The sequence below is a fragment of the Protopterus annectens genome, chromosome 1.part2 (assembly GCF_019279795.1).
Source record: "Protopterus annectens isolate FY-2018-M chromosome 1.part2, PAN1.0, whole genome shotgun sequence".
NCBI lineage: Eukaryota > Metazoa > Chordata > Ceratodontiformes > Protopteridae > Protopterus > Protopterus annectens.
Window position 1 is genome coordinate 860,037,845 of NC_056727.1, and position 26,151 is coordinate 860,063,995.

The following is a 26,151-nucleotide window of genomic DNA, read 5'->3' on the forward strand; positions in this document are numbered from 1 at the left end:
ATTATTATATATTTTCAAAAAGCACATTATTGTTTGTCTTAATTATTAAATATTGAGGGTTATAATCTGACTACTGGGTAAATTGTGGACCAAAATCATATGAAATTTCTGTTACCTGTGGAAATGTATACATATAAATATATCCATATATGTATATATATATTTTTCCTTGTCCCATTATTTGTATTATGTATTGACCTGTTATTATTATATGGTCAATGTATATCAAAAGTTTTAATATTCGACTGCCTGATGATATTATTATAATCTTAGCATTCCTTTTGGGCACCTAAAGACTATCCCTCATGTACTTGATATTCATTTAATCCTGGTTTGAAAAAAGCCCCAAGGGTGGTAATCCACTTTTGTTCCATGTTGTTAAGTTTGGTGTGCCATCCCATCTTGAAATTTCTGTGTGATTGTATTTTGTCTATTATAATAAACTTGAATGAAGCTCCTGTGTGTTGTTGAGTGTGTTTATATAAAGCGTTGGTTATTCTCCTATTTCTAATTGAACGAAGGTGTTCGCTAATTCTGATTCTAATAGGCCTGGAGGTCTGCCCTACATAGAAAGCTGAACAAGAACATTGGGCCAAATATATCACCCAATCTGAACTGCAGTTGCCAAAAGTTGTTATATTGAATATCTTAGGTGTGTTTTTACTAGTAAATTCCTTAGTTTTCCAAATGTGTTGGCATAAACTGCAGTGTCCACAGGGGTAACAACCAACTAAAGCATCAATAACAAGCATTCAAACAAGTCAGCTTTGGTGGTCTATAACTATATTTTTTAGGAGGCATAACCTTTATGTCCAGCTATCTGTCTATTTAAGTCAGGGGTGTTTGGATGTATGTTTTAACAAAGGGTTAAAACTTTACTGGCAAACAGTGCTTTTTCATTCTATAATAAGCAGCTAACACAAGGTAGTTCTTGGGATTTATAACTTTATTTTTAAAAGGTATTAATCTAGATGTGGAGATATTCAAACAGTAACAAGGAATTAGTGGATTGAAGAAAATTCAAAGACTGTTTAATTTTTATTTTAATTTTTCCTGGCCTTAATATAACAAGTTTTGAATTTTTTTGGATGGCATGTTTGAAACGGAACCAGTGGGAGTCCATTTTGTATATTATAAGTGATGCAACATATATAGTTCTGAGGACCTTACATTAATGTTGGCTTATAGTTAACTAAATTTACAAGTATATTAAACCAGCATATTGAACACTATATAGGCATATTACGTCAACAAGGTTCACATAATTTTCATGATCTATACTTAACATTTAGACCAAAATAATTAGTTTAAAACTGTTGTTAACCTGACCAGAAATATATAATTGGGTGAATTTATTTAGAAAAATTTTTTTCTTTCTTACTTAGACATTGACAAGTAAACCCTGACACAAAAGGGTACTAGTTGATGGGGCTCTTTACAACAAACAAATGTACAGAAATACCCTTACGGTGGCAAATACAATAAGTTATTTTTGAGATAACAAATCGTTTTAGTTCCACTGATTGTAAGGGCATCAGGATCTACAATAAAATAATTCTTGAAATATATCCTTACGGTGGATGCTCAGACAGAGTAATTTATTCAGCCCTATAGGGCTAAATTCCACCTATAGTAAGGAAATTTGATATAAACAATTTTTTCCATATTGTGGATGGTTTTGAGCTCAATTTCTATACATATTGTGAAACTTGGACCAAATAATAGGAAAAATAAATACAAAATTCATAATATATTCTGGTCGGATTGAATAACAATAAATATATATATTAACAAGATATACAAATAACTATCAGACTTTAGAATATAATAAGGTATATCAATACATATATTGTTCTTTTAATTAGAGACAATAACTAAAGCTGACTATGAATATGGATCTAAATGATATCCTAAAAGGCCTGTCGGCTGATAAGGACAATTTAGAGATTTTCGGGCTTAACACAGGTCAAGCTCCAATGACTGACAGTAATGTTATTTCTAAAGAAAAATGCACACATGTTTTTTCTAAGTTACAATGACAAATGAAAGCCCTCAGAACGAATATATGGCATCAGAAGTCATTTAAAGCATACAAAATTAAAGATAGCACACCAAGAGGACTCCGTATTAAGTTACAACCTTTAGTTTCAAACATTGATAAAGAATTAAGGCAGGAATGGGCCATAGCCCAACATCAAGCATCGATGTTATTTGTGGAATGTCTCACCAAATATTATGATAGAAACATCCAGATCCTTATTCAAGAATTACAGACAACTTGTTTAGAAGCCGAAACTTTTTCCGACACGAGTTATTATCAGGACCAGTTATCCCAATTAGCTAAAGAATTAAATAATATAGAAACAGACCTCAAGAAAAGAAAATTACATAAATTCCACCATGACTTAGGGGATTATGAACAGGGTATACCCTTTGTTACTACCAAGAATGTGAGATTTAATGAAGGCACATACAGACCACCCAGGGGTAGGAAAAGACCAAGACCCATTTTAAAAAAACATGAAAGCAGAAATCAGTTCACTACGGATGATGATTTTTCATCCACTACGGAAGGTGATGCTTCCTCCAACCAGGCATCCCCAGTGGCCAAAAGAAAGCAGTCCCCCCCTTTAGGGGAAATAAACGTAGAGCAGGCAGGAAGCATAGGCATGGGTGCAGAAATGGTGACAACCAACTTACAAACACTTTTGAAAAAAATAACGACACAGTAAAGAATGTATTGAATATTTCATCAGTGACACTTACAGAAACTCAATATAAAGTGTTAAATAAAGGACTCAATTTTGTACCCACTACACCTGTGTCTGAACATTTATTGGATGACATCAATAATTTTTGTAGAACACTTAATTTAAAGTTATTCTTTTCAGATGCAACCAATTCTCAAAGATCTATTGGTTTCAGGTTTGGAAAATCTTCATTTATGCCACCAATGGACAAACATGTCCATATTCAAGGAGTGTGTTCTGAAAGATTTACATTTTTCTAAAAATATGGATAGTACTCGTAGTAATCTTAACCAACAAGAACGTGAGGCTCTTAGGCAATTACAACAAAACAAAAATATTGTGATTACAAATGCAGACAAAGGTGGGGGTATTGTGGTGATGGACTACACAAAATATAAGGCAGAAGCTATGAAACAGCTATCTCAAACTCAGTTTTATATCAAGATGGTAGCGGATCCAACTCCAAATTTCAAAACAGAAATAGATTCATTCATAGATTTAGCCGTGGAAGAAGAAATTATCACTTTACAAGTGGCCAACCAACTTAAAGTTTCAGAACCAATGCCGCAATACCTTTACTTAATACCTAAGACACATAAAGATCTTAATAACCCACCAGGCAGACCGATAGTGTCAGGTCGTGGGTCTTTAACTGAGCCTTTATCTGCTTTTTTGACTGAGTATCTCAAACCATTATTGCCTATGATTAGATCACGCATCCAGGACACAACACAATTCCTGAACATTATTGAAGATTCTCAACTGGAGGAAGACTGGCTATTATGCACATTAGATGTAACATCTTTATATACTAGTATCCCACATAAAGCAGGCATTTTGGCTGTTACATATTGGTTAAAAGAATCAAAATTATATTCCACAGGATTTAACAACTTTCTGATCAAACTAACTGAGTTTGTATTACAATAAAACATCTTCTATTTTGAAGGTAACCCCTTTTGGCAAATCAAGGGGACAGCTATGGGGGCTTCTTTTGCCCCGATTTATGCCGATCTTTTTATGGGATATTATGAATTCAACTTCATATATGATTCTCAGCGGAACATTTACATGGAATATATGGACATATGGCGAAGGTACTTGGACGATTGTTGGTTAGTGTGGCGTGGGAGCAAGGATGTATTATTTAAATTTGTGGAATATCTCAACAACAATCCATTTGATATAGAATTCACAGTCAATATTGGATATAATTAAATTGTATTTTTGGATGTGTCGGTTAACAGATTACCGGACCATACCTTAGCAACAACAATACACAGAAAGTTTCCACAATATAATACGATTCTCCATGCAACAAGTTCTCATCCCCGTCACATTATCAATAACATTCCCAAATCACAATATATGCGCCTGAAAAGGATTTGTTCAACTCCAACAGAATATTCCAGTCAAACAGCAGAATTAACAACTAGATTTGTGGATAGAGGATATAACCCTAATCAGCTAAACAAAACAGCTGCACAAATAGGAACAAAAAGTAGAGAAGATCTTCTCCAATATAACAGATCTACAGAAGGTTCCAAGCAGGATAGCCAACCGATCAGATTAGTCACTACGTATGGCAATAACACAATTTGGTTCAGACAAATAGTCAACAAACATTGGAACATATTACAGTCAAACCCATTTCTTTTTGATATTCTTCCTGATACCTGCTCTTTTTCCTATCGCAGAGGATGCACAATCCAGTCCAATTTAACACATTATAAAAGATATACACCAGGAATTAAACATCAAACCACATTGTTTGGGGATGCTTTAGTTGGTTGTTACCCCTGTGGACACTGCAGTTTATGCCAACACATTTGGAAAACTAAGGAATTTACTAGTAAAAACACACCTAAGATATTCAATATAACAACTTTTGGCAACTGCAGTTCAGATTGGGTGATATATTTGGCCCAATGTTCTTGTTCAGCTTTCTATGTAGGGCAGACCTCCAGGCCTATTAGAATCAGAATTAGCGAACACCTTAGTTCAATTAGAAATAGGAGAATAACCAACGCTTTATATAAACACACTCAACAACACACAGGAGCTTCATTCAAGTTTATTATAATAGACAAAATACAATCACACAGAAATTTCAAGATGGGATGGCACACCAAACTTAACAACATGGAACAAAAGTGGATTACCACCTTTGGGGCTTTTTTCAAACCAGGATTAAATGAATATCAAGTACATGAGGGATAGTCTTTAGGTGCCCAAAAGGAATGCTAAGATTATAATAATATCATCAGGCAGTCGAATATTAAAACTTTTGATATACATAGACCATATAATAATAACAGGTCAATACATAATACAAATAATGGGACAAGGAAAAATATATATATACATATATGGATATATTTATATGTATACATTTCCACAGGTAACAGAAATTTCATATGATTTTGGTCCACAATTTACCCAGTAGTCAGATTATAACCCTCAATATTTAATAATTAAGACAAACAATAATGTGCTTTTTGAAAATATATAATAATTATATGCATATTATTGGGTTATTGCCCCTTATTATATAAATATTATTCATTTGGGGTTAGTGTTGAAATTAGTTTCACAAGAATTACATTTTGAGTGGTTATAATATTTTCACAATACTTGTGTAATTAATGTGGGCCTCATATATAAAAAATGTATAATGAACATATGCCAATAATACATGCTTTATAATATAATTATAATACATTTACAAGTAGTAAGCAATAATAAGCATGTTAATGTGGCAGATTTATACGTTTAATTATGTTCAAGAAATGATTTTCATTCATATTCCAACATTATAACACAATGTATAAGCACTATGTATAGAGAAATGAGAATGGACAATACCACTTTAAGGTGTGGGTATAAAACATGAACCAGGATGCATTATGGTTTTTTGAAATTTAAGCTTTTTGTTAAGTCACATTGAAAAAGGCTTTAACAGCCGAAACCGGTTTGACAACCTCAAATAAATGTAATTTTATCCTGCTGCCACTGAGTGCTGGTCTCTTTTTGGATTGTTTATTCTTGGTTTGGACCGTGTACCAACAGTCCTACGTGTGTGCCTTGAGGTGCCCGAGAAAGGGGAACCAAATCTGACAAGGCCAGTAAGGAGTGATCAAAATCATTTTGCTTCCCAAGAACTTTGCTTTCTGGATCACTTTCGATATGAGCAGAAATGGGGGAAATGCATAAAGAAGTCTCGGAGGCCAATTGTGGACAAGTGCATCTCTCTGTGACTCCCCCAGAGGGGGCATAATGGAGAAGTAGCTGCTGCATTTGGCATTCATCGGGCTGGCAAAAAGATTGCAGCAAGGCTGTCCCCATTTGCAGAAATCTGTTCCACTACTTTCTGATTCAGAGACAACTCATGAGGCATCAAGATTGCCCTGCTGAGCTTGTTGGCTATCACATTGGTTGTCCCCAGGATATGCATTGCTACTAGAAATCACTGGGAAGATCTCGCCCACTGCCAAACATCAAGAGCCTCTCGACAACGAGGGTAAGATCTGGTTCCTCCTTGCTGTTTAGATACCATACCACTGACATATTGTCTGATTGGATTGCTATCGTTCCCTAAAGGAAGAAAGTGTTGACGTGCTTGCAATGCTAGAAGCACTTCTCTCATCTCTAGTACACTGATATGCAAGTGAGCCTCATGATCTTGCCATTTTCCTTGGACAGTCCTGCCTAGATAATGCCCCCCCCCAATCTGGGAGGAATCCGTGGTCACAGTAGCAATGGATTGGTGAGGGAGGAAGGGTGTTCCTGTCTTCAGCTGATCGGGCTGAATCCACCAACGAAGGTCCTTTTTGCAAGACTCTGTTATGAGAATATGATGAGATAGAGGCAGTTGTTGAAGAGACCACTGGGAAAAAAGTAGCCATTGAAGAATTTGCATATGCAATCTGGCTAGTGGAACTAGATTTATGGTAGAAGCCATGGTCCCTGAGAGTTTCAGCACTGTCTTTGCCTTGACGTTTTGTAAAGGAAGTAAGCTGTATATCTGTTGGATGAGATTTTGAATTCTGTCTGCAGGGAGATGAGCTATCATGGTGACTGTGTCCATTTCTGCGCCTATAAAAGTCACACATTGAGAGGGCGACAAGACAGACTTTTCCCAATTTATCGTAATTCCTAGCTGGGTACAGAACTAGATGGTTGAATCCCTGGCTTGTAAGAGTAGGTGCCTGGTGGTGGCGGTCAGGAGCCACTTGTCCAGGTAGGGAAACACTTGGAATCCACAAAGTCTCAAGTGAGCTGTCACTACCTCCATGCATCTGGTGAACACCCTGGGGGCTGTGGTGAGACCAAAGGGCAGAGCACGAAATTGGTAATGACTGTCTCCCAGCTGGAAGCATAGATGACTCCTCGATGCTCTGTCCATTTTTATTTGGTAGCACACATCTTGGAGGTCTATGGAGCACATCCAATTGTCTTTCCCTAATAAAGGGAGTATAGACTGCAGGGTTACCATTTGGAACTTGGACTTCTTTACAGATTCATTTAGTTTGCTGAGGCCCAAAATGGGTCTCCATTCCCCTGTTCATTTTGGCACTAAAAAGAATCTGGAGTAAGTTCCAAATCCTATCTGGTCTGCGGGGACAGTTTGGATGAATCTCTTTGAAAGCAACTTTTGAACTTCTATAGTTGCTTGATCCCTGTGATTGGGTGGAACATCTGGGATATTCTTGGGGGTGTGGGGTGGAATAAAGAAAGGTATGGAGTATCCTCTGGTGATTATTCTTTGTACCCACTTGTCTTGGGTGATATTGAGCCAGGCTTCTGGATACAAAGATAAGTGACCCCTGACTGGCTCCAGAGAAGCACAGCCAGGCCCCACAACAGGAGCGCTGATAGGGACGGCCACGAAAAGAATCACGGCCACTCTGGTTTTGCAGATGCCCCTCTAGGGTGATGTCTACCATTAGCTCCTCCTCCCCTGCCTCTGAAGGAGGAATCACCCTGTGCATCCGGGAAAAATCACTGGGACTTCTTGAACCACATTTTCCCACCTCTCTGACCCTTGGGATATGGTCTAGAAGGGACGGTAAAATGTACTCCAATGGCAGAGAGAGTTTTCCCTTCCTGTTCACACCTGGTGAGTGTATCTTTTACGTTTGGGCCAAACAAAGAGGAACTGTTGAAGGGGATGTTGGTAGAAGTAGATTTGAAGGGCTCCGCAAAATTACATAAATACATCCAGGAGTGTCTCCTAAGGGAAACTCCTGAACCCGCTGCCCTACTCACTCCGTCGCTGCATAGGAGATCAGCCTCATGGAAGAGTTAACAATGGAGTTTAAGATGGACAACTGAGCAATAGCTTTCTCAGGGACTCCTTCAGTTGATGTACCTTGGAGAGTATCTCCTAGCTCCTTTAGGAGATCTCTCTGAAGCCTAGTAAAATGTGTGAGGTAGTTCAGCGATCTGAGAGTACAAGCCGCTGAAGAGAAGATACTCTTCCCATATCTATCCATCGTTCAAGACTCCTTGTTCGGTGGATGGACAGATGTAGAAGTCTCCGCTAGTTCCTTCTTAGTGACTGCCGCCGCCACCATGACATCTACAGGTACACCCTTGGTCAAGAACTCTCTCTTTGCAGGCTGAGAGAAATTTGTTGAGTCTTCTGGGGACTGGTTCCATGGCATCAGGAGTTTCCCACACCTTTCGACTAACTAGGTCCAGGACTTCATCAAAAGGTGGAGACACCCAAGAGGCTAAAGGTTGAGACCCAAAAGCCTTCAGGTACACTGACTCCTCATCAGAAGGGGTGACAGTGGGCCAGCCGCATCTCTAAGATATCTACAAAGGAGATATCATCAAAGGACAATCTGGTCAGTGTCTGAGGTGATGGAATCATCCGAGGAGTCTACATGCTTCCTCTTGCATGTCCTCTTCTGAGGGGGCTCCTCAGAAGGGTATTCTGGGGAGGTCTCAGAAGACTGGGGGCCACCCAATGGGGGCTCCTGAGGCTGTGGGTCTCTGCTATCAAGAGAGAGAGAGATGGTGCTGAGACAGAGGTCAGTGCTTGAGGGGGAAGAGTATCAGTACCCTTGTGCGGAGCTGACGACTGGGACAGCATGCTCATCATCTTGAATGCAGATTGCTCCAGCTCTGAAGACAGCCCCAGTTCCGAGGAAATGGAGGTAGCCCTCAGCTCCAAAGCGATCGGCTCAGAGATGGATGTAGGGTCCGAGTTCAACCTAGCCAATGCACCGAGAGGTAGACTCGGCACCAAAGAGGTTTGTGTCCAAGTGTCCCTGTCGGGGCTGACTGGTGAGCTTCAGCTCCTAGACACCAAGGATGGTGCCGAAGGTGTTGGAGTGGAACTCGGCTCCGAGCCAGCCACAAGGAGAGCTGGAACCGAGGGTTCCACAACAAGCAGCACCGAAATCTCCGGCTCTGATGGACTAACATGACTCAGAGGAGGAACCACAACACGGAGAATGGTCTTAGATGGCTCCGGAACTGACTAGGCCAAGCCAGAAACAATTTGTGTAAAGCAGACGACTTCAAAGGTCTAAGCACAACTCTCTCTACATCCTCTTCTAAAAGGCTCTTGGAGGATCTGGATGACAGGGTAGGCGACCTAGAGCTCTGTAAAATGGGAGATCATAAAGTTGGGGGAGACCGGCAATAGCTCTCTGGATTGACTCCGATGCAATTTCTCAGTAGTTGGCTCCGAAAGACTTGGGGCCAACACTGCAGTGTCAACATCGATAACTTCGACCGGCTCCGAGGATAGTGGAGCTGAAGAGGTAGAAGGCTTATCCAATTTTAAAGTTTTCTGAGGAGGTTCAGACAAAATAGTCAGTGCAGAAGAATGTCTCTTGGCTGACTTGACCTTCTCTTTCTTTGATGAGTGAGACTTGGAGGATGAAGAAGAGCTGGCTAAGTCCTCCTTGAAGGAAGGCTTAAGGACACCTTTCTTTATTAATTTGTTCTTTCTTTCTTGGAGAACTCTGGAGCTGAATTAGTGACAGAAAGAACAAGTTTCCTGTAGGTGAATGTCTCCAGGGCAGTAAATGCAATTACTGTGCTCATCAGTAATAGACATTTTTTGGAGAACTTAAGGCACTTTTTAAAACCTGAAGGTTTATGATCTTTGGATTCCTTTGACATGTCTATAAAAGGAAGTTCTATGAAACAGAAGAGAGGACAAGGTCCTCTAACTTAAATGGGCTTCGCCCGTTAAAAAAGCTACACACAGAAATACAACTGAGGACTAGGTCCTCTAACTTAAACAAGCCTAGACCCGCTAAACTAACTCACACACTGAGGAGAAACAACAGAGGACTATGTTCTCTAACTTAAATGGACCTAGCTGTGGAAACGTTAAACACTAAGTCAGAAAATACCACAAATAGTAAATCTTAAACAGCAGGCAAACACTAGTCAATAATAGTAAATTTATTTATTTATTTATCATTTGTTGACCAGGAAAGTCCGACTAGGTTCCACAGAGCCTGTTTTCAGCGGAAGCCCGGGGAGAAATGTTCCAGATGCATGTCTTTGGAATGTGGGAGGAAACTGGAGTACCCGGAGGAAACCCACGCGAACACAGGGAGAACATGCAAACTCCACACAGAAGGCACCCCAGCCGAGAATCGAACCGGAGAACCTCTTGCTGTGAGGTGACAACGTTAACCGCTGCACCACTGTGCCACCCAATGATAATTCTAAATGACACTGCACACAATATGCTATACTATTGAAAACTAGGAAAAAACAAGGTCCTAACCTAAATGCAGACCTACATTAATAGGAACTATGTAAAAAAATAGCACACAGAAGGATACCACACAGAGAACAAAAACAGGCCTAGAACGGCCAACAAGTTCTCAACACTAACTATGTAAATTTAGCAAAACACACTACTATTTACTATCTATGAAAAACTATTACTAAGACTAAGTAAACTAAGCTATCATATGTGAAGAAATATCAATAAAACTACAATACTAATGAAAAATATTCAACTTAGCCATGGCCAAGCAAGAAGCACTTATGAACTTGTAGATGCAGCAAACGAGATCTGGGGATTCTTACTAGTGCACTATGGGATACCTACCTTGCCCTGAGCCAACTAAGAGACTTTGAGCTTTGTAATCAGCCGAGGATCGGCTCCGAATCCATATGTAAGAATGAAGGCAAGATAGGACTACAGAACATCTAGAATTAAAAGTGAAAAGAGATGATGATGAAAAGGGGGAAATTCAAGAAATATGAAGAGAGTGGGATTTTGGATGCAGATCCTAAACAGAAGAATGGTGAAAGAAGATTTTGCTGATGGGGATGACTACAACTGGAGGTACAAAGAATAGGCAAGAGGGGGATGGAATTTATTGGACAAAACTAGCAAAGAGACCAAGGTATTAAGAGCACATAACCAAAGAGGGAATGGTAATATAATGGGAAGAGGTCAAGAAGTCATTTTAACTGCAGCCTAGAAATTGCCTTCCCTATCAAGGATTGATATCAGAATACAGGCAATGAAGTTAGAACATTAACTGCTGTTAAAATAGATACTTGGTTGGCCATGTAAAATACTGCAAGATAACTATAGGAATCAATCAGAAGCTGTTATAAAAGTTTGGGAAGAAAGTTTGGATAAGTGAATCACAAAGAAGCAATAGAAGGACATATGTATGGTTCCCAAGTATGCAAGAAAATCTAGAAGATTTAGGACTTTTGCTTGGAAGTGTTTGCATACATATTGCTATACCCTAAGCAAACTTCGAAGAATTTCCTAAATGTAGATGGCAAATGTTGGAGGTGTGATGGGGAAGAAAGGGGTATCTTTCAATATATGTTTCGGGACTGTAATCAGTTGGCAGACATCATAAAAATTCCCCTACAGAGTACTCTGTCAGAAAGACTCGGTGAGCAAATGGATGCAACTAAGCGAATCATTTTTTTTTTTTGAGCTGGGATACAAAATCTGAATTGTCTAGACATAGTATGACCTTGCTAAGTTTAATTCTGGTGGCTGCCAAAAATGCAATCACTAGAAAATGGAAATCAAACTCTAAACCAACTGTACCTGAATTACTGAATGTTGTAACAAACACAAAACTACTAGTAGTGAGATCTTTAGAAAAAGGCAGGAGCAAACTACTCAGAAAAAAATGGAAAATGTAGGAACAATGCATGCAGAATGTTTTGGAGCAGGAGTGAGATTTAAGTAAAGCCAGGAATTGTGCAATTTATATAATGCTGGATTGATGATAGTCATTCTAAAACATTTGTGATGCATACTGTTTTTAACTAGAAACATGACACCATGAATCATTTTCTTTTATATAGATGTATGTTTTCCTATGGCTTAAATGATAATTCAGTTATCAAGGTGTTAAAATATATTTTGTTATGGTGAATATCCAAACTTTTGTTATCTGATATCTACTGGTGTTGGCTGAAGGAATATGCTCTAGGATATCCTTCCATTGTTTTTCACACATATTATAACAGAAGAAAGTTTTAATAGAAAGCCATTTGCTAAGTAATTGTTTAGTAACTTTTTTTCTGACCCTATAACTGAAAAGTAATCTTTTTTCTGTAATAAGACAAGGATACTAATGACAGTGTAAGACAGACAGCTGGGTTAGGTGGAGATGGTGGTCCAATCAATCCCATTTAGACTAATTTTGTGAAATCCAGATTCAGGCAGAATGGCACCAGTAGCACAGGCATCAGTAGAGCTAGTGCCTGTGGAAAAGAATCATTGAACCAGCATCTGTCTATAAGGCACCAGGGAAGCAAACACTTACATATTGATGTCAGTTAAGACCAGCAATGGTCTTGCTAAGGTCTGACACTCTAATAAGTTACTGCTTCCAGCTGTTTTTTACACTCCTGATAAGTGTAGGAAAAAAAAAAGTGGAAAACATTAAAAGTGCCCTTGGGGTAGGTAGAGGAACAGTTTGAAAACAGATTTAACTTAGTAAATGCAGCCTCTTCAATATGGAGTCTGAGGTTCGGTAATAGTCAAGGTAGGGAGTTTTGCCATGGCCTTCATCTTTTGTTAAATTATGCTTTAGAAGTGTTCACATTTCTATTGAGGATTGGGGTTGCTGTTGTTTGTCACTGTCCATTTCTTTCCATGTATATTTTCTTTCTTGTGAGATAATTCAGAACTAGAAGTAGAAGGTTCTTGCTCTAAATGATGAACCCTCCATGAAAAAGGTAGATTTGTACTACTTTGCTCTGGTAACTTCTAGAGACAAGCTAAATCACTTGCAGAGTGAACACCTCTGGGTGCCATGCAAACTACTCAAGTAAATGAAACATCTGTGGTGGTTGCCTGCAGAGGTAGCTATTTTGTCAAAAGGGTGAAAAGAAGATGGCCTGCATGAGACTTTAACAATGCATACAAAAGAATTGCTGAAATGAATGACAATCAGAATGACAATGCGAATAGTTTAGAATAAGATCAGAATAACTTCAACCTAGCACTTGAGAAATAGGTCAAGTTGTTGAATAAAAATAAAGACCTAACATAAGTCAGTTTTACTCAAAGCAGCTTGAGCCCATTAGGTATATAACCAAACTATTTAGACTTGGAAAAGAAAGCACAGTTTGATCACTGCTGCAATATCCTAAACCATATGGATTATATCCCACAAAGGATATAAAAACTGTACAGCTTCCAAAGCTACGGGGCATCTTCCACACCCAAACCATTAGAAACTTAGAATTGAGCTGATTAAAAGACAGGTTGAATGCTAAGCCCTTCAGAACTTTCATGTCAACTAAGAGATAGAGGCTAAGCCTTAGAGCACATTGCTAGGAAAAACAAAAAATAAATGTCCATACCCTGGCATGAAAAACACACCAAAAAGCAAGGGTGTTGGAGGGAGTGGTTACTGCAGCAGTGATCATTTGAACATCTACTGCTATGGTAAGTTTATTTACACTAGTGTACTATGTTCATCATACTGATCAATGCTGAAGTAGCCTAAGCTATAAGGGTAGATTACCATAGCTTAGAATATCTCAAAGGTGAAAGGGAAAGGGTCCAGGAACCACTCCAATATAGTCCTAGCAAAGCCTGAACTAGACCTGAAGAAGGAATCTAGCATGTAGTGCTTTGTAAAAGTATATACAGAGGACCACATTGCTACTTGTAGAATATGTCTAGAGTCCAACCCTTTCTAAAAACCCATAGTTTAAGCCAAGATCCAGGTAGAGTGTACCTTGAGCCTACCTGGAATAGAATTGCTGGGGATTAATAACAAAAGGTAATAGCCTGAGATAACCACTTGGAAATAGTTTGTTTTGACACAGGTTGTCCTTTCTTACCTTCACAATGAATGAACAACTGATCAGAAGTTCTGAAAGATTTTGTTCTGCCAAGACAGTACCAGAGTTGCCTGTGGGCATCCAAGGTATGGAGTATTCTTTCTCTCTCACTTTTGGGTTTAGTAATGAACACAAGGAGATGGATAGATGGAATTAAACTCTGATACCTCTTTAGGTATAAAAGGATTAGTTGAACCATTTACAGGTTGCATGTGTCCATTAGAGACATAGGTGCCAAACCAGGGATGAATTTCCAGTTTCCCATCCAATTGTCCAAGTTGCACTTGAATTGAGTTAGGGAAGAACTCTGCTTCACATGGATGGGGAGCCTGTACATAGGCGGGGTAGTCTCTGGGATGCATACCTATCTCTCCAGCAAGTCCTATTTATATCAAAGGTAAGGTTTAAGTCTTTAGAATGGGTAATTCTGGTGCTGTTTGTTTTGTGGATATGCAGGAGGTCTATCAGAGTAGGGTCTGACAATGCCCTATATGCCAGACACAGATTTTCCCTCAAAAGCCTCTAGGAGACAGAGTAGAGGGATAAAGCCTTGAGGCAGTCTGTATAAGATATTTTACCTACACCGTGTATTCTTTTATTGAGGAACCTCTGTGAATGTTCCAGTTGTTAGACAAGCCTGGTTAGGTACATACCAGAGGGGGCATTGTACTCAATGATAGGTCTGATGAATGCTGAAAACAGTGGAACAATGACTTTCTTGGACTTAGATGTCATACCTTTGTTTATAAGTTGCGCAACATAGAATGATTGGGTCTATATTACGTCACCTAAATCGAATTCTAGTGAACATCTATTCAGCAACACCTAATCAGCGAAAATCGTGAAATAGCGAATTCACTAAGGGCAAAGACATAGCTGGCCAACGGCAGAACTTTGCCCTTTTCTCCACTTTAGTGTGATCTTAGAGCTGGTATATATAATGGGGGGGGGGGACGAAGTTTCCCACAATTGGTGGGTTCGATTCACGAAGATGTTAGTCTGTTGTTCTTTGGGCAAGTATTTCCTTGCCATTAGTAAATTCAGTGAATCGCTGATGTGACTTTCGTTGATTAGGTGTCACTGAATAGGTGTTCATAGGAATTTGATTTTGTCTAAGTAATATAAAGCTGAATGATTTCCTCACCCCTGTAGACACATAATGGTCAAAGGCTAGATTACTATCTATGTATGCCCCTAAGTCCCTGACTACTGGGTCAACTCTAAGGGGTGTGTTGTCAATATGAAAGTTACCAGGGATGGATGACTTCCCAAAGGATACTATTATGCATTTTTTGGCATTTAGTTTTAGTCCATGGCTCTGACACCAATTGGTTGTGTGTGTCAGCCCCTCCTGGAGAACATTTGTGTCAGTGTGAGATTCAATAACAGCTCCTAATTTGCAATCATCTGCAACTTTAGTCAGTCATGGACCACTGGCATTAACCTTGACTTCTGAGTAGTAAATGCCAAAAAGGAGCGGTCCAAGGGCTGATCCCTGAGGGACTCCACTTGTGACTGACTTATTGTAGAGGTGGACTCCCAATTCTAACTTCCTGGGTCTTGTCTGTGAGCCAGTTAGCTATCCACTGGGTGACATATGGGTTTGTACCTAACCTCTTGAGTTTGTCAATAATGCCTGAGTGAAGTATTCTGTCAAATGCTTTGGCCAAGTCAAGGTAGGCAGTGTGAAAGATTTTACCCTCATCCACTGCTTTGGTGACCTTCTCAAAAAAGTCCACCAGGTTGAGTAGGCACGATCAGCCCTTGATGAAACCAATCTGGGTTGGGTACATTGTCTGGAGGTTTACTACATCTCTAGTAATCATCTCCATGAGAATTTTTCCATGGCTTTACATATAAGACTAGTGAGACTTATGGGTCTACAGTTTCCAGGGTCTGCAGACCCATAAGTTTCACTTGTCTTATATGTACTAACTTCTCTAATATAAAAGTAAGATCCAAAGGAAGAGTTACCAGTTTTCTTGGATGTCTCTTATGTAATAACCCATTCAAAAATATTTTGACATGAGAATGCATTGGGGGATCCATGGGCATGCATACTGAAATGGCAGACAAAAGACAGGGCATTGTAAAGTAACACACACAAATATTGCAAAACCAGACAAACACTAGTCCTGAATGTGTGCTGGTTATTTTGTGGGCACCAACTAGAAAACGTCTGCCTAAAAGGTATGAAGACCTTATAATCCAGGCAGTCAGCTGAAGTTGTTTTGGCTTAGGATGTATCAAACAGCCATGTCCTTGGCTGCTGAGTATATCCAGTCTCTGAGGACGCTTATGGTAATTGCCCCTGTCCATTTCCAAAAGAAGAGAGAACCACAGTTGCTTGGGCCAGAAGGGTGTCTCCACAGTAGTCTTGGGGGAATTCCTTCTGAATCTTCAGCGGTACCCTGGATATCAGCAGAAAGAGTGGAAAGGTGTACAGGAACTTTTTTGTTCAAGGAAACAAAAAGGCATCTAGTTTCCAGGCCTTCTTGCATGGAGTCCTGTAGCCGAATTTTGCTGGTTGATTGTTCAGAGACAAGGCAAAAATGTCTATTTGATGAACTCTCCACTGATGGATAAAATCTGATAAGATCCCCGATCTAGTTTCCATTTATGCCTTTGTCCTGCTCAGTCTGTCTGTCACATATTTTACTCTGACAGAATATAGGATGCATGTAGATTGAGAGTGTGCTGTAAAGTTATATCCATGCTAACGCGACTAGACTGCATAGGTGGTAAGATCTGGGTCCCCCTTGCTTGTTTTAGTACCACATCACTGTGGTATTATCTACAACTACCTGAACAGCCCTGAGGACCAAAGGCAATTCAGAGAACTGACTACTATGATGAGAGCAAGAATCTCCTTTACATTTACATGCTTTGGTCTGTCTTTCGTTGTCCCAGATACTTTGCACTTTTATCCCCCTAATACAGCTCCGCAGGCAAAGTCCACTGCATCTATGGTGACTGACTGCTTTGGAACAGGAGAGGGTGAAAGAGGAGACCTGGATTCTAAGATATTTAATGTCTCTACCAAATGATTCCTCTTCTCAGAAATCTCAGTACTGGAATTTGAAACGATAATGGGTGTTGGTACTGGGACCAAAGAGATTTCAGATACCACTGTATCTTCTTCATGCGGAGCCCTGCCAGAGATATGATGAGAATCATAGATATCATGAAACCCACAGTCCTGAGGTATTCCCTTGCAGTGATTGAAATTGGAGTGAAAAACCCTAAGAGGAGATTAGAATCTATGATTTCCTGTGGAAGAAAACCTCTTTCTACTGAGGTGTCTAGCAGACACTCCAGGCACACAGTCCTATGTGATGTAGTCAAAAAATACCACTGAATGTTCTCTTGGAATCTCAATCTGTGTAGGAGATTTCTCACCTAAGTGAGAGGTTCCTGACACTTTGAAAATGATTCTACAAAGATAAGTAACCCATCTAAGTAAGAAAAAATATGGATGCTCTGTAGCCTTCTATAGGTTAACAGAAGCTAGACGCTTTATGAAAACTCTTGGAGCAGTGGAAAGCCCAAAGGGAAGGCAGAGGAGTGATAATGGGATCCAGACACAACACCTTATGAAATGCCTGAATCTTGATGATCAGGAATGTGTTGATAACTATCTTTTTAATCTAAGGTTACTAAAAAACTCAAAAGAGGTAAAAGGGACTATCGTGTAGCGACGTGAGATCATTTTGAACTTGGGTAATATACTGCATACTGGTTAAGGAAAAAAAAGATCCATAACTGGTCTCTAGGCATTTTTGTTCTTTGGCACGAAAAACATTCATGAATAAAATTATTTTCCCAGCGGGGAAGAAGGAACTGCTTCTTTTACCCCCATGACAACATGTGTTGTGGAATTGGAAGAAACAGAAGGGTTTGGCCTGGGAGATGAGGAGAAATTCCCTGGAAAGGAGGAATTTCTTTCCACTGCCGTTTGTAGCCTTGCTGAATCAACTTCAGAAACCATTTCTACAAAACAATCTTTTACCAAAGAGAGAAATGGAAATTCAGACTTTCTGGTAGGTATAAGGGCCTGGCAGTGTGAAAGGGGGTACAAGACACCTTACATTGTCATTCTGCCTTATTTGACTGTTCTTTGTTCTGCTTTATTTTTAGAACATCCCTGCCATTGCCTTTTAAATGCATGCTTACCAGCATTCTACTGAGATTGTGTATTTTGTTTTTTGCCAAATTTGAATGACCGAGCAGAAAACCCCTTGGAAAATTTAGAGAAGATGGACTGAAAATCTATGAGATTCCTTGAATCAGCTTACCTCTCTCATCACTTTTTTATAACATCTGCAGCAGGGGGTGCAAAAACAAAATCTCTATCCAAAGGAGAATTTAATGTTTTATTTTTACATTTAGGAGGTTCTAAGAAAGCAACCAGGCAAATCTCCTCAAAGAAGTACCTCACAGCAACAACCTGGATGCAGTATTAACAGAGTAATATACACATTTTTAACAATGAGTAGTGACCCAAAAAATAGATAAAGTTAAACTGCACAAAGCAGATTTTTTCTCACAAGAAGTAATAAGAAGTTATGTACTCACCATAACGTTCCATCAGAGTAGGTAGCTTCATTTGTCTGCAACCTGTGGGTCTTGGATCCGATATCGGATCCGAGCCGGCAACTTGTTTCAAGCTAATGGATCCGAGCTCCTAGCTCCTCCCCTCACCCATAATCCCCTGCTAACCCTCCATGACCTCAGATCGAGTTTGCCCCTCAATATATACCCAAAACAGGTATCCAACTAAGATAGATCCGAAGAAGGCCAGGGGGAAGGAGGGGGGGATGGTTGCAGACAAATGAAGCTACCTACTCAGATGGAATGTTATGGTGAGTACATAACTTCTTAATCTGAAGTAGGGAGTTCATTTGTCAGCAACCTGTGGGACAGAGTCCCCAGCTACCTGAACCTTGGGTGGCCATCATGGAAGGATATTGCGAAGCACCGCAGAGCCAAAGGATGCTCTCCCTCTAGAAATCACGTCCAGTTTGTAGTGGTTAATAAAGGTATGAGATGAAGCCCAAGTCGCTGCCGAACAAATATCATCCAATGGGACTCTAGACTTGAAGGCCACAGAAGTAGAGATGGAACAAGTGGAATGTGCGCAAACTCCTTCAGGTGTGGGTCTCCCAGAGGCTTGGTACGCCAATAGGATACATTGAGAAATCCAGCGTGATAGAGATACATTTGATATTGCTTTCTCCAAATTAAATTTGGCAAAGGAAACGAACAGCTGGTCGGATTGTCTATGACCAGCTGTTCTATGAGTATAAAAGCGTAGCTGCCTATGAACATCTAATGAGTGCAGCTTGTACTCTCCTTTATTCTGATAGTTAGTGAAGAAAACCGGTAAATTTATGGATTGATTTATATTGGTTTCTGATGCTATTTTGGGAAGAAAAGAGGGATTGATCCTGAGGTACACTCTGTCTGGGTGAAAGATCAAATAAGGAGGCTTCACAGAAAGAGCTTGAAGCTCCGAAACTCTTTTTGCAGAAGTGATGGCTAGAAGGAATGCTGTTTTCCAGGACAAGAATTTGAGATCTACTGAAGCAGTGGGTTCAAAAGGTGGAGCAGTCAAGGCTTGAAGAACTAGTGAAAGATCCCACAGTGGTATGGCTTCTTTTATAGGGGGTCTAAGCAAGAAGGTGCCCTTGAGAAAGGTTTTACACAACTTGGCCGACATCAAAGGCCCTGTATCATGTCCCACATGGTAATGTGAGATGGCTGCCAATTGCACTTTGACGGTTGAGCAACTAGCGCCTTCCTGAAAAAGTTTGGTTAGGAAGTCTAATATGGACGGAAGAGGAGCCGTAAAGGGATGTAGATCATGATGCTCCGCCCAGATGGAGAAACGTTTCCATTTACTGCGGTACACTTTCCTGGTGGAGGGCTTATGCGCTGCCACAGGGATGGCTTTGACTGGTGAAGAGATACCGGGAGTCCTAACTAGGAGTAGAACTGGAGCAACTAAGCTGTCAGTTTCAGATTGTCCAGATTTGGGGTCGGTAAGTCCGACGGATGGGAGATTAGATCCGGACTGGGATCCAGAATCCAAGGAGAATTCACTAGGTGAGACCACAGGTAAGGGAACCAAATTTGCTGAGGCCAGAATGGGGCAATGAGGATCATCCTGCTCCCCAACCGCGAGGCTTTCTGTAAGAGTTGCAGCATCAGGGGTAGAGGAGGATAGGCATAAAGTAGACCGGGTGGCCAAGCATGCACCAGAGCGTCTCTTGGAGTTTCCCCTGGAGGGGGAATCAGAGCAAAGAAATTGCCGCATTTGGTGTTTGAGGGAGACGCAAAAAGATCGCAGCAGGGTTGCCCCCATATTGCGAATATCTGCTTCGCTACTAGTGGATTGAGAGACCACTCGTACGGGGTAAGAAGGGTGCAACTGAGTTTGTCCGCTAGGATGTTGGTCCACCTCGGAATGTGCGTTGCAATCAGAAAGCGGTTGGTGGAGATCGCCCATTCCCACACTCTCATGGCTTCGCGGCATAGAGGGTAAGATCTGGTTCCCCCCTGTTTATTGATGTACCAGACAACCGACATGTTGTCCGACTGAATTGCAATCATTCCTATGGGGAGAAGATTCTGAAGTACTTGCAACGCGTACAGCACCACTCTCATCTCCAGAACGTTGATATGCAGGGAGGTCTCTGTGTCGTTCCAAGTGCCTTGGACCGTCCTGCCTGAATAATGCCCACCCACCTGAGGTGGGAGGCATCCGTGGTCACTGTGGCTAGAGGGGGAGAGGTGCCGAATGGACCGAAGCATGGAGCCGCCATAATAGAGCCCTCCTGCAAGCCTTGCTGATAGCAATGGGGTGGTGAAGAGAAAGGGACAGAAAGGACCATTGCACTACAAGGGTCCATTGCAGTACCCGCATGTTCAGACAGGCGCATGAAAGGAGCGTAATCACTGCCGCCATGGAGCCCAGTGCCCTCAGGACCAATTCCGCTGGTGGGGTCTCTGACTGGAGGATAGCCCGCACATGGAGTTGCAAATTCCGAATTCTCTCAGATGTTAGAAAGGCTCGTAGCTCTCTGGTGTCTATTCTGGCTCCTATGAATTCTATGACTTGTGTCGGGGCCAGAAGGGATTTGTCGGCATTGATAGTGATGCCTAACTGTGGGGCTAGGTGGAGAAAGAAATCTCTGGCTGAGCAAAATACATGCCTTATTGGGGCGGTCAGAAGCCAGTCGTCCAGGTATGGAAAGACCTGTATTCCCTGGAGTCTCAGGTGGGCCGCAATCACTGCTAATACCTTGGTGAACACCCTGGGGGCTGTGGTGAGGCCAAAGGGAAGGACCCTGAACTGGTAGTGACTGGCTCCCAGCCAGAAGATGAGGAACCTCCTGGATCATCTGTCCATTAGAATGTGGTAGTACGCATCCTTGAGGTCTAGAGAGCACATCAAATCGTTCTCCCTTAGAAGGGGGAGAATAGATTGAAGAGTGACCATTCAGAATTTTTCCTTGGTTACCAACAGGTTCAAGCGGGAAAGGTCTAGAATCAGTCTCAAGTCCCCCGTCTTTTTTGGCACCAAAAATAACCTGGAGTAGAACCCTAATCCGAGCTGGTCTTGGGGGACGGGCTGGATGGCTCTTTTTCTTAGCAGCTGCTGAATTTCTGTGGCTGCGGCCTCCCTCTGATCGGGTGGTACATTGGGGAGGTTCTTGAATGTGGGGACATGGAGTAATGGTATTTTGTACCCTCTGGATATAATGCGAAGCACCCAGCGGTCTGTCGTGATGGACTCCCATGCCGCTAGGTGCTCCGAGAAGCATCCCCCGACTGCCTCCAGAGAGGAGCAGCCGGGCAACCCTTCAGGGCTGCTGCGTGGGCCGTTCAGAGAAAGGTTCTCTGGATCCAAAGTTTCTCAGAGCCCCTCTGCCCCTGGGGCGGCGTCCTCCCTATCCTCCTGTGTCACAGAAGGACTGGTTGTCCAGAGCGGGATGGGAATGTTGCGATTTCCAGAACCACATCTTCTTCTGACCCTTTTGGTTCTTCAAAAAGGACCGCTGGGGAGCAGAGAAGTGGACTCCGATGGCAGACAATGTCTTCTTGTCTTTCTCGCTCTGGACAAGTGTCTCGCGAACCGTTTTGCCAAACAGGGCAGAACCATCAAAAGGGGCATTCACAAAAGATGCTATAAAAGGCTCCGCAAAGTCACAATGATGGAGCCAGGCCTGACGTCTCATGACTAGGCCTGCTCCACTAGCCCTAGCGGCTGCCTCGGTGGTGTGGGACAATAGCCGCATAGAGGTATTTGAAATTGATCTCAGAGTGGCCATTCGGGTGGAGTACAATTGCTTGTCCTCCGCCAAAATGGACTCAGGGGGGGAGGCAGCGTATTCTTTGATAAGATCCCACTGCATTCTGATGACATGTGCCATATAGTTCAGAGACCTTACCGAGAAGGTCGCTGAACTAAAAACTCGCTTCCCTAAGCGGTCCATCGAGCAGGACTCCTTGCTCGGTGGATGGACTGAGGGGCTCTCCTGAGCTAGTTCCCTCTTCGTGGCTGCCGCCGTCAACATGGCATCTACGGGGGGGCCCTTGCTCCAGTGCGACCGGTCTGAGGGGGGACTTAGTATTCTGTCCGGGCATTTTGGTATTGGCTCCATGGTGTCCGGATCCTTCCACGTCCTGGTGGTAATGAGGTCCACCAAGGGGTCGGCCGGAGGGGACACCCAAGAGGTAGACGGGCCTGCTTTGAATGCTTCCAGAAACACGGACTCGTCGGAGGAAGACTTGGGGGCAGACCACCCACCTCTGATCCTCAGCATCTCCATGATGTCTCCAAAGGAGACATCCTCAGGGGATGATCTTGGGGAGCCTTCCCCTTCCTCCAAGTCCGTGTCCTCAGTTAAGGACTCAGGGGAGTCCACGTACCTCCGCTTGCACTTATGCTTGCGGGGCACTTCCTCGGGGGGGGCTGTCCGAGGAGGCCTCGCCAGCAACATCCTGTTCCAATGGAACCATCTGGGACATTGAAGCAGGCTGTCCCTTTGGCTGTGTGATGGAAGCCTGGCCCAGCAGAGAGGGAGTGCAGGGAGGAGCCGAGACAAGGACCGGGGGTCCGGATGCTCTCAACAGAGCCCTCTCCACAACATCAAAAGCCGAGGGGGAACCACACTCTCTGGGCTCTGAGAGTCGGCTCCCACTCGGATCCGATGAAGGGATCGGAACCGTCGCCGAGACCATCGGATCCGAAGGACCAGTGCGCTCCGACCTGGATGGAGCCGAAGGCACACTGAATCCCTCGGATCCAAAGCTCGGGCCACGGCTCCGAGAGGTCGAATCCGACAGGCTCGAGGGCAGGGTCGGATCCGAAGTACCAAGTACTGTCGGCGCCGACCCACCCCCGGCTCCAACGCTGCTCGGCTCCGAACACTCCGAACCTGGATAGCGGGTCGGAGAAGGAGCAATAGGATGGAAAAAAGGTGTTGAGCTCCCCCACGAAGGGGGGGGAGGCAAGAGCATCCCATCTGCAGCTGGGCCTGGATGAACCTTCACATCATCCGGTCCAAGTCTGCATCGGACATACTGAAAGTCGATCTCGAAGAAGTCACCAAGGCAGGCCTGGAATGCCGCCTCGATGACCTCGATGGAGATCGGGCCTCCTCCTCCTTGGGCCCTGGGGAGAAACAAGGGGATCGTAGCCGAGGAGGAGGAGACCTAGAAGCAGTGGAGGGAGAAGCCCGCTTAGCTGGCGGGGCCGAAGCGGAGGTCTCGGCCCGCCGCTTGTGGTGCTTCTCCCTCCATTTCTCCCTCCTGGCCTCCTTGTCCTCCGGCACTTTAGCAGAAGTTTGAGTCCCAGCCGGAGGAAGGGGGGCAGGAATGGCAGCAACCACAGCCTGTGGTGGAGCCACGGGAGCAGCGGAGGCTTGAGCTGAGTTTGGGGGTAAAAGTCCCGCCAAGACCAGCTTCGACCTCTGCTCTTTCAGTGCCCTGGGGTTGAACGCTGCACAAATGGTACAGCCTGAGGTGAGGTGTTCAACCCCAAGGCACTGAACGCACCGAGTGTGGCCATCAGCCGGGGAGAGCTTATGGCCACACTCGGTACATTTAGAAAAAATGGCTTTTGGGGCCTCAGCCATACTTAAAAGAAAAAGTAATGTTACACACACACACAGGCCCCAAAACACAACACACACACACACACTAACGACCAGCGAAGGGAGGGAAAAAAATACTTAAAAGAAAAATATTTTAACTCTACAAGGAACCTAACACTTACACACTTTATATTTTTGTGAAAAAAGAAGAAAGTTGACAGAAAAATCAAACTTAACCGCCAATTACTAGACGAGCTCACAGGAATCCAACTATCCACAAGCACGGCAAACTAGATCTGGGGTCATGGAGGGTTAGTAGGGGATTATGGGTGAAGGGAGGAGCTAGGAGCTCGGATCCATTAGCTTGAAACAAGTTGCCGGCTCAGATCCGATATTGGATCCAAGACCCACAGGTTGCTGACAAATGAACTCCCTGCTTCAGATCTGTAGATTAAACATTCCTCATTCACAATTAGCTTAAACTTTAGCATATGAGCCTGACAATTTAAAATTCTAAAAGTGAAAGTTGCAGAAGCATATACTTTTCTCCCAAAACATATCAGTAGTTTTACCATCCTTGTCAGAAGGAGAAGGATTTGAATTAACCAAATGTTTAGCAGCAGCTGGATTAACTAAAGCTATTAACTGCTGGGTCAGGTCTCAGATGAGTGTATAAAACCTTGATAGACCGAAGAACTTTGCACACTTAGGTGCAAACGTCTGGCTGTCAGGAAAACCACATTCTGTGACAAACACATCTTCCAGTGCTGACAGTACCAGTGGATGGATGAAGGTTCTGGGAATTCATATTAGAATAGCTCATTATACTTTTTGACAGACTGAGAAACCCCAGTGTTCTCCTACTGAAAACACTGGTATATTCTAGGAACACTCTTAGAGAAAGAGAATCCATTACTTAACTCACCTTTGAGTCTGAATCCAAATTCTGTGGAGAAAAATCTGTATCTGTCCACTCACAATCCCCCACAGATTTAATTTCTTGAATCTCTTCAAGAAAAGAGGAATGCCTTTATCTTCTACAAGAAGCCACCTTATAAGAATGGTCAAGAGCCTGTACAAGACCCTGAGCCAGAAGTAATAAACTACTGGTGCAGGAGAAGATGTATGTCTAGATTTCTATTTCTTTTTGGCAATAAAGTTATAGCAGTCCAAAACCTCCTGCTGCACGAACGGCTGGTGCACGGTTTAAAAAAACAAACCAAAGTTAAAAAAGAAAAGCCAGCACTAAACTCCTGGAATCAGGCAATCTTCATTTAATGTCCAAATTCAGGACAGCAACATAACATAACCGTACACCAACATGGTTGTACCAGTTTCGATAAATCCTTCAACAGCAACCAAACATGATGTACAAAATAAAGACAAAAACTAGCTTCCTGTGTTGCAACTTATATAAACTTCTTATAGGAAGCATGGAGCACCCTCTAGTGTATCAATAAAATAGTGCACTAGTTCAAAAATACATGAAATGTGTTACAAATGAACCCAGTTGTCCCAATTATTTAAATGAGTATATAAACCCAAATATAACAACAAAAATATAGCAACAACTATATGAATTGGATGCCTCAAAAATGATCATTCAAGCCAGGGGAAAATAAAGCCCCTAGTTTGATGATCCACATTTTCTCTTAATAAAGTTATAGCAAACAGGTTTGTTAATGACTGTAACAGCTTCCCCAGGGATGGACATAGCATTATGGTTAATCAATGGCAAACTCCCTGTCCCTTCCCCCAAAACTGACAAGAGTGGCTCTCTCTTGCCCACTGCAGGAACCCCAACAGCAGCAGATGACATGGCTAACCCCATACTAGCTGTATGGATAACACCAAAGGGATCTGGGGGAAAGATGAGTGGTCAGAGGAACCAGCTTTGGCAACAGCAGAGACATCCATCTGTAGTTAAGACAAATTACTAATTAGCTTGCGGTGGAGGCAAAGGCTGTTTAGTTAACTTTTTT